The following is a 10,622-nucleotide window of genomic DNA, read 5'->3' as shown; positions in this document are numbered from 1 at the left end:
CTGTTCCTCTTCAGGAATTCCTATGATATGGATGTTGTTCTGTTTGATTGTATCACTCAGGTCTCGAATTCTCCTTTCCTACTCCTGGATTAATTTCTCTCTCTTTTTTTCAGCTTCCTCTTTTGCTATAACTATATCTTCTAATTCACCTATTCTTCTCTCTGCCTTGTCAGTCCTTGAGGTGGCTGCCTCCAGTTTGTTATTTACCTCACCAATAGCCTTTTTTAACTCATCATAGTGCCTAGTCATTGTCTCAGTTGATTCTTTGATGCTTTTCTCAACCCCAGCAATTAATTTTATGACAAGTTTTCTAAATTCTTCATCTGGTATGTTGTCTAGGTCTGCCTTGAGCAGTTCTGTGGCTGTGACCACCTCCTGGAGGTTCTTCAGGGGAGAGTTCCTTCGTTTTGTCATTTTTGCTAGTTTTCTGTCTCTTGTCCCCTTTAGAAAGCTCATTGAGCACTGTGAACCTGTTAGTATTTCTCTATTAAAGGAGGCTTATTGACTGTCCAGGGCCTGTCATTTCAGGAAATATTCTTTTAATGGTGTCTCTCAGTTTCTCTTGTTGTGCCTTTGAATATTTTATTTCCCTACTCAACAATATTTAGGACTCACTGTCATGCACACTTTTGCTTGTTTCTTGGTGTAGTCCTAAGAAGGAAAACAGACAGACAAACACAGAGGGAATAGTAACACACAAACGTACAGACAAATCAAACAAACACATTAAAAGGGGGAAAGAAAATAAAGAGAATGGGGAGGAAAGAGACAAAAAGATCAGAAGAAGAAAAGAAAAAGAAAAAGGAAAAAAATAAAGGAGGTCAGAGACAACAAAGGACAGTGGACAGTCTAAAAGTGTATGACCAGTTGAGGGGAGAAGTAGGGATGAGATATAGGAGAATATATCTGGATTGCAAGAAGGTAAAAAAAAAAAAAAAAAAGGAGGGGGCAGGGAAAGTAGAAAGGAAAATAAGGAGTAAAAATTTTTAAAAATTTAAGTAAAAAAAAGTAATAATAATAAAAAATGCGTACAGAAAAAGGTGAAAAGAAAATAAATGAAGAGAAAAAAGAAAAAAAATTATTAAAAAAGCAAAACAACCCAAAACAAAACAAAAAAAACAGCGCTCCCTCTCGTGGATAGGCGTGGTTTGATGTGGTAGGTCTTGGAGGCTGCTCTCAGAGGCTCCACCTTGGTGTCTGCAGAGATTAGATAGGCAGCAAGCCAACCTCTGCTGAACTATGAACTGTAGGCCACTCTAATGAGTCCGATCTCCTTTTGCTGTGGTTGAGCTGAGTTGTATTTTTCAGACCCGCCTGGGTTCAATGTTCCAGTCCATTCACTTTTTATGCTACCACAGATGAGATGTTTTTTGCTTTGGTGGCTGGCTTCTTAGGAGGAGGAATCAGTTTGTCTTGGCTCGGCTGGGATTTCGGCTGCCCTTGCCTGAGGGGAGATGCGCAGTAGGAGGTGAAGTGCCTGCACACCATCACAGACCCAACCCCCAGCAGGGATCATGTTAGCATTGGGGGAGGAATGAGGGCATAGCTGTTGCCGGAGGCGGCGCCAGAAACTGCTGGAAATGAGTTGGGAGCTCCTGCAGCCTGCATGCGCACCTAGGTCTCCACTGCCGCCAACTCCCTGCCGGGATCACGCAGAGGTGGGGGCTATTTTTCTCCCTGTTGATACCCGGGATTCAGGTTTCACGCGGCCAATGCTGGGGGTGAGATGCGCCGTGGAAATGAGGTGCATGCTCCCACTCCCAAAACTGAGGTCGAAGTGAGCGCCCCTGGCGCCCCTGCTGCAGAGGTCGCCAACTCCTTGCCAAGATGGCGCTGGGCTGGAAGCTGTTCCTTCCCTTACGCAACATGGGTTCAGGATTTAGGCTACCCAGCAGTTATCTATGGAGTGAGCTTCTCTCTCCAAGCACGGTTAAGCGTTCTTTACCTCTTCCCCAGAGACAGTACTAGGAGCTTGTTCAGTCTCTCTGTCTCTTCCCTTTGTCTCTCGGGCTCTGTGCACTTGCCCCACGTTGGGCTGCAGCTTCCACCTCCCCTGCCTGTCTTGGGCTGGCCCATTTTCCAATCTCCCCAGTTCACACTCACTCAGGTATTCTTCAGGTTCTCTTCCTTCTGGAGTTCGTATTTTCTCCTTCCGCTCTTGCAGATGAGAGTAATGTCCTTCTCAGTTCGATCAATGGGGCAGACGAAGTTTACAGAGCTCCCTTCCTCTCCGCCATCTTGTCTCCTCTCCTACATTTTTTTCTTAAAGTGTCTAGGTCTGAAACAATTGTCAGTGGTCGGTGAAGACCAACTAATTAGAATTGAGGACAAATGTTTGCTGCTACACCTGTTTTTAAAAATGTATTTTAATAACCTTTTGTCTGTAAATGCTTACCATTGGCAGTCATATCCCTACACACACTTTATTATCAAATCATTACCACTGAACCCAAGACTTCATATGTCTTGGGGTGCCTATTCCTTACACTCAGCATGTACTGAGTATTCTGTTTTGCTCCAAAAATATTATTAGAAGAAAAACATTTTTCTCTTTCTCATGTCGTTATCTTTTCCCCTCCCCCACTCTCTCCTTCATACTCTCTCTCTCTCAAAAGTAAGTAAACATGAAAAAAATAAATCAACAAGAATAAAAAGAATAAGCTATATACTGTGAGAAGGAGTCCCCACAAGCTTTCATGCTGTTAATATCCAAGACCACGTTTCTGACCCAGACCAGTTTTCCACACTCTGATTCCTGTAAGAGCCACGAGAGCCCATCTGCTCTCTTCCTTTCATGTTGCTAATGGTCACCCCTGCTCTTTCTCCCTTTTAGTCATTCTCAGTCAATAGCTATAAGACAGTGTTTGATTTCCTCCAACTCACTCCTTCCTTACTTCTTGTAAGAAATAGACACATGTTCTTTGATTTTACTACTTTACCACTAATCATGAGAAAATGAAAAAAAAATCAGAGAGAAACACAGTCTAAAAAAAATAACATCTTACCACTTTTTTCCCCAATTTTTTAAAATTTTATTTATTTTTGTGAGACACACAGAGAGAGACAGAGTATGAGCAGAAGAGGGTCAGAGAGAGAAGGAGACACAGAATTTGAAGCAGGCTCCAGGTTCTGAGCTATCAGCACAAAGCTCGAAGCAGGGCTAGAACCCACAAACTGTGAGATCATGACCTGAGCTGAAGTTGGATGCTTAACCAACTGAGCCACCCAGGCGCCCCACACCTTACCACTTCTATTCAGCATTGTATTGTTCTAGTCAGCACAATTAGGCAAGAATGGAAATAAAAGTTATCCTAATTAGAAAAGAAGGAGTAAAACTATATTTGCAGATGACAGGTCTTACACATATAGAATCCTAAGGAATCCACTTAAAAAAAAAACTTTTGAAACTAAGAAATGAATTTATTAGGTAGGTTGTGAGATTGAAGCTCAAAATACAGAAACCAATTATATTTCCATACATTTCCAATGAACAACTCAAAAAGGGAATGAGCACAATCATAATAGCATCAAAAAGAATAAAACATAAATATATTTTAAAAAGTAAAAAACTTACATTCTGAAAATTATAAAAATTGTTTGGAGAAATTAAAGAAGACCTAAATAAAGTGAAAGGTATCTTGTGTTCATAGATTGGAAGACAGTATTGTTAAAATAGTAATACTCCCCAATTGATCTACAGATTCAGCAAATTCCCATCAGAATTCCAACTGCCTTCTTTGCAAAAAAATGGCATGCTGATCCTAAAATCTATATGCAAATGCAAAAGACCCAGAATAACAAAAACAATCTTGACGAAAAAGAGCAAAGTTGGAATTTTGCACACCTTCTGTATTTAAAACTTACTACAAAACTCTGCACTAATCAAAATGGCAGCATAAGGACAAGCATATATTTCTACAAAACAAAGCTTGAGTCCAGAAGCAAAGCCTCATATTTATGGTGAATTTATTTTAGACAAGAGTATCAAGAGAATTCAAAAAGGAAAGAAAAGCATTTTCATCAAATGGTATTCATACAACCAGATAGCACATGCAAAAGAATGAAGTTAGACTCCTACCACACCAAACAGAAAAATTAACTTCTAATGGATCAACTCTTAAATGTAAGATCTAAAACTATAAACATAACTATAACTAGAAATTTAAAGAGATTTAAAGAGAATGGGAGAAATTTAAAGAAATTTAAAGAGAATGGGAGAAATATATTCAAGTCATATAGATGATAATGGACATGAATCAAGAATTCTTACAACTCAGTAATAAAAATGTCAATTAGCCCAATTAAAAAATGATTAAAGAAGCTGAACAGACCTTTCTCCAAAGATACACAAATGAATGAGCAAATGAAGAGGTGCCTAACATCATTATCTGTTTGGGAAATACAGCTCAAAACCACAGGAGGTATCACTTACACCCACGAGCATGACTGTACTAAAATCATAAAAATAGATAATAACAAGTGTTGACCAAGATGTGTAAAAGCTGGATTCTCATACACTGCTGGTGTGCATGGAAAAGGGTGCTGCCAACTTACAAAACAGTCTTGCAGTTCCTTGAAGGGTTAAATATTCAATTATATTATCCAGCAATTTCACTTTTAGATGTATACTCAAGAGAAATGAAAACACATGACCACACAAAAACTTATATATGAATGTTTATAGCAGTAATATTCATAATAGCCAAAAAGCTGAAATAATCCAACAACTCAAATATCCATTAACTGATAAAAGACTAAATAAAAACTGATATGACCATACAATATAATGTGATTTGGTGATAAAAATGAATGTAGTACTGATACGTGTTATAGCATGGATGAACATTGGAGACATTTGTTCTAAGTGAAAGAAATCAGTCACGAAACATCTCATATTGTATGCTTCTACTGATAAATATCCAGAATAGGCAAGTTCATACAAACAAAAAGTAGATTTGTGGTTTCCTAGGGCTGAGTCAAAACAGGAGGCAGTATGGGAGGACGTAGGGTTGAGAAGGAGAAAAGTAGAGGGCAGAAATAGAGTAGGTATGGTGCTTATTATAGGGGAATGAAAATGTTCTAAAACTCATTGTGCTGACGATTGTACAACCCTGTGATTATACTAAAAACCATTCAGTTGTACACTTTAAATAGGTGAATTATTTGGTGTGTGAATTATATCTCAACAAAGGTATTATTTTCAGAAATAACAATAATTGTTAAATTTTGTTGGTTCCAAGATCTTCTTGAACACATATTGCATTCTCGTTTTCTTAATTGTTTGCAACAGAGAAAAATATTGCTATAAAACAGACACACCATTGTAAACAGATCCTAAAAATGATTACCTTTATTTGGTGAGTCGTTTGATGGGCTTAAAAACGCAAGTTTAAGAACAAAAGGAAATTACGTGACTTTGCCTAAGTCTGAAACCTGTGCATCTGTGTGGATTCAGGAAATAAGAGACACTTGGTGAGTCTAGAAAGCAGAGTTACAGACATATCAAGTTGATTTGAATTTTGGTGAAATAAATGAGAATATGAAAACATTTCCTATTTAGTAAAGCCACCATTCTATCTTCCTTGCCATGCTGCAGGCCTTGTTTTGGAGGTCTGGTCTGCAAGGTAGATACTGAGTCAAGTGGAAACCAATGACATCTGCAATGCTGGTGTGACTTTCATTTTTGAGAGAAGTACTTTTTGGTCTCTGTCTTGAGGTTAAGAATTACAATTTGTTTTTTATTCTTTCTGATTCTCTGCATTTCAGCTCTTAGGTTTAATGCCACAAATATTCTACAACTTGTCTTCCTTTTTAACAAAAGTGGAGCTTTTGAGAATTATCCCTGATGATACATGTCTACAGTACATTGATTTTCACTGCTCTGTGCATTCTATTAAACGAATATAGCACAATTCATTTACCCACTCTTCTGTTCCAAGTTTTTACTAATGCAAACAACATTGCAATAAAATTCTCAGCCATGTCTGATTTTTCCCATGGCTTAGAGTTTCTCGAGCATATAAACCGAGGAAAGGAATTTCCTTGGTCATAAAGATGCACATATTCAAATTCATGGGACGTTGTCACATTGCTCTCCTAAGAGGTTGTATAAATTTATAATTCTTCCCACAACTTTTGAGAGTTCCCTTTGCCTGAATTGTCACTCATACGGAAGGGGTAGCACTATAAAGATGGGGCTCTCAGTCCCAACTCTCTCTCTTTCTCCCTGTACTGGTATTAAATTCAAGCCCCTATATGATCAAATGTGATAAATACCCTGTGGCAGGCACAATGTCAACTCTGCAGGTTCACTGTCCTGATTTTCAGTTCCTTCTTCATTTCTGGCCCAAGGCAATTTCCCTGCCTTTCTTAGCAGTTCAGCCATGCATTTATAAGGATGTTAGTTATAATTTATTGAGCAATTCTTGGTGTTTGTAGCTGGAGGGTTTTCAAGTTATCTGTACTGCCAGACCCTTATATGCCTGACAACATTTTCAGCACGTGAGCTATCTTTAAACTTTAAACTTCCCAGATGTTGGACATCATAAAGAAAATAAGTAAAATCAAGTTAGCAACTATGATGAGCAATTTAACTCTCTTCACATGTATTCAATAGTCACTACACTGTAGCACAGAATAACAATAAACGTAGCAATGACAAATTATTCGAGTTTGATTCCCAACTCTGTTGCTCACCAGCTTTGTGACCTTAGGCAATTTATTTCATCTTTCTGGGCCTCAGTTTCTTCATCTGTAAAGTGAACCTACCCTCTAGAGTTGGTATAAGGATTCAATGAGTTAATATTTATAAAAATGCTTTAGAACTATATCTGACACACAATATATATCATGTAATCATGTGATAAATAAAAAATGAGATAATAAATATTAGAAATTCATTTTGGTATTTCCTATGAATACTTCAATAACTTTCTTTCAGACCCCAGCAGGACCATCTAATGTTGGCAACATCATAGCTCTTCTTTTTAAGTTTAATGATTCTACCACTAAATGGTTTTTACCTAAAAAAATTGCTATGCCCCAGAGCTGACAGTGGGGAGCCTGCTTGGAATTCTCTCTCTCTCTCTCTCTCTCTCTCTCTCTGCGCCCTCCCCCACTCACACATCTTCTCTTTCTCTCTCTCAAATAATCATTCACACATCACAATATTTTGTACTTAACCGATACAAAAATTACTTTATTTAAATTTAAATACCCTGATTAAGGCTCACCACATAGCCCATACAACAAACCTGGCAAGAATGTCCCATGATAACGTGGATTGGAACATAACATGACAACAAGCTTCCGTTCTCTGCACAGCGTCCATTCTGCACAAGGCAAGCCCAAATTCACTTCTCTTCTGGAGGGCAGTGACTACCTCCTGACCACTATGGACTTTCCCATGCCTAGAAAGGTGTGTTTTCTGCTAGTAATAATGCATAGTTAATTTCTTACACAGCTAATAAAAGTTATTCTTTTCTTTTTTCACACCATAACTCAAAGACTAACTGGAAAAGTTTGTTTGCAATCCCACAATTTACTTGTCTAGACTTTTATTTATTTATTTTAAATGTTTGCTTATTTATTTTTGAGAGAGAGAGAGAGAGAGTGTGTGCACAAGAGGAGAGAAGCGGGGAGAAAGGGGGGAAGAGGGAGGGAGCTGTTAGTACAGAGCCTGACATTGGTTTTGAACCCACAAACTGTGAGATCATGACCTGAGCTGAAGTCGGATGCTTAACAGACTGAGCTACCCAGGTGCTCCTACTTGACTAAACTTTTAGACCTCACTTATAGTTTTACAGGGCAGTGGGGGAGAATTACTTTATTTCAAACATGGAAAGAAAAAAAATCTCTTACCAAAAGAGGTTTAATCTATATGATGGACACATCAATTACTAATTCGATGGTTTTCCTACCACATAGCATTCATGATTCAGAAAGAGATGTAAGGTTAACAGACAGTTGATTTCTAAGATACAAGAATTTTAATTATTTTTAATTGTTAAGATACAATAATGTTCTAGTAATTAACTGGATGGGAGAAATCTTTTCAAACATATACATACATCAAATCATCTCAATGTTCACTTTAAATATAATTGTATATGCCAACTATACCTCAATAAAAGTATGAGAAAAGAGCCTTTGAATATAGTAGTCCTATATATATACATATGTTTTTGAGCTGAATGAATACATTTTTTCTATGCTTTCCAGAGGAAAGATATTCAACTCATTTTTTTGTCCTGGTATTTACCATCATATTCCTAATTTATGTCATATATTATTGTTTGTTTTTGACTCTTTAAATACTAATATCTATTGACTTCATACTATGAAAGATAAGGATTTAGTTTCCTAATAAACCCTTTCTCTCTTTACCTAATGTAGTTCTATACCATGTTAGTTAATATTCAATTTGACACTAAGATTGTCATGTAATAATCACAGCTGGACCATGTACTCATTAATGAAGGAAGCATTTCCTTGTATAACTTTATTTCCCTGACTTCAATCAAATGTCCCTTATTTGCTTAATTCATTTCTTATGTAACTTCCACTGATTCATGCCTAAACTCCTTCCCATTAGTGTGAATAAAACTCCCTGGAATATGTTCATAAACAATAGGTGAATGTGGCTATTTTGTTTCTTAGGACAATCCTTCCAGAAGCCCAGGATGTTCTTGTTCTGACTGGGTGAGTCTGCTTTCTGGACCTACTTCCGTGCCACAATTGTACGGTTTCCCTGTACCATCACGTTAGGAATTTACTTCACTTGACTCTCTAGTTAGGTTTTTCTGTTTCCCAAACTCCGTATTTTTTCTTTCTTGGTCTACAAATTCAACTTACTTGAACACCCAGTAGGTTCCTGGGAAAGGGTGCCCGAAGATCAATGTTTTGCATTTTTTAAAATATTTAATTCTAATCTCACCACTTGACTATCTGATCATAAAATCCTAGATTGGAAATAATGCTCTCAGATTTTGGAAGGCACAATTCCATCATCTTTTGACAACAGTATTGCAGTTGAAAGTCTAATGCCATTGTGGTCCCTAGGCTTGTTGACAACTTTTTCTGCTCCCCTCCCCATCTCATCCCACATCCCAGCCCCTTCCCTGTATTGTGCTTGGAAGTTTTACAGATCATATCTTTATTCCTAGTATTTTGAAATTTCTTGGTAGTGGTAATTTAGTTTTCTCCTAGTAACTGTGTTAGGTACTTAGTCTTTCAGTTGAGGAAAGCACATTCTTTTCAACCTGTTGTTGGAAATTTTTTTCTGTCATCTCCTCCTCCTTCACCTTCTCCCCCGACTTTTCTTCCTCCTCGCCCTCCTTTCGCCCCCTCTTCTTCCCCCTTTGAAAATTTACTTTGTCACCATTTCAATTCTCACTCCCTGGAACACCACTGAATTAATGTTGCCTAATTCTATAACGTTCTTGTCTTTGTTCTTCTATTTTTCCATCTTTGGGGGAGGTTTTGGGTATCTTTGGGGGAGATTGCCCCAACATGTACTTCCCATCCTCCTGTTGATTGTGTTTGTATTTAGGAGCTAGGATGTACTATTTAATAGATTTTTGCTATATGAATACTCATTATTTATAACATCTTGTTTTTAATTTTTTAAAAATTTGTTTATTTTATTTTTGAGAGAGAGAGAAAGAGACAGAGTTGAGCACGGGGAGGGGCAGGAAGAGAGGGAGACTCAGGATCTGAAGTAGGCTTCAGGCTCTGAGCTATCAGCACAGAGCCCAACATGGGGGTTGAACTCACCAACTGTGAGATCATGACCCTAGCTGAAGTTGGTGTTCATCTGACTGAGCCACCTAGGTGACCCTGTTTTTAATTTTTTAATGCTGTTTTCTTTCTTTTCTTTTTTACTGACAGAAAAATATATTTTCTTTTAATCTGGCTTATTTTCTTTTAATTTTACTTCATCTATCAGTGTACTTGCTACTATTTTAAAATCAAAATGTCCTATACTGAGTAAAGTGTGCAATTCCTTTGATGAATCCAGCCCTCTATTTTAGTTCTCTGTAATAATCTGAATAACAGATACCTATTTTAATTTCCATGACAGATGGCAAACTTTCCATATAGATCTTGTGAGATTTCACCTTGTAATGGACTTTGTTTTTTAAGGTTGAGGTAATGAAAACTTGAGTAACAAAATAGTCAAGCCACACAGGCAATGGGCTATGGCCTCAGATGCCCTCATTATATTCTCTCCCTTTCCTTTAGGTGAGAGCAGCTTTCTACCTGTCACAATGGAAAACAGGAACCCTGGTAAAACCTGAAAACAAATTGTTCTAAACCCAAATCCCAGACCATTTTAGTAGGCTTTTCTCTGGGCATTTTTGAAGCATTTTAAGGAACATACTAAATGCCCAGCTATCTCTGCAGAACAGATCCAAAGAAGAGCTCTGCTTCCTCATATGATTTTGTTCAACTCCATCACATTCCATTCAAATCTTCTGCTAACCAGGGTAAAGAGCCTTAGACCAGTTTAAATAGTGCAAATTGCACTTTTGTTAATACTATTTTTTTCTCTCAGTGCAAGCTCTTAATGCTGACATTTCCAGTATGAGAAGTATGAATACTGCTAAACACCCTACTTCTTT

Source organism: Suricata suricatta, chromosome 15, assembly GCF_006229205.1.
Source record: "Suricata suricatta isolate VVHF042 chromosome 15, meerkat_22Aug2017_6uvM2_HiC, whole genome shotgun sequence".
Classification (NCBI taxonomy): Eukaryota; Metazoa; Chordata; class Mammalia; order Carnivora; family Herpestidae; genus Suricata; species Suricata suricatta.
Note: the sequence above shows the minus strand (reverse complement) of the source record.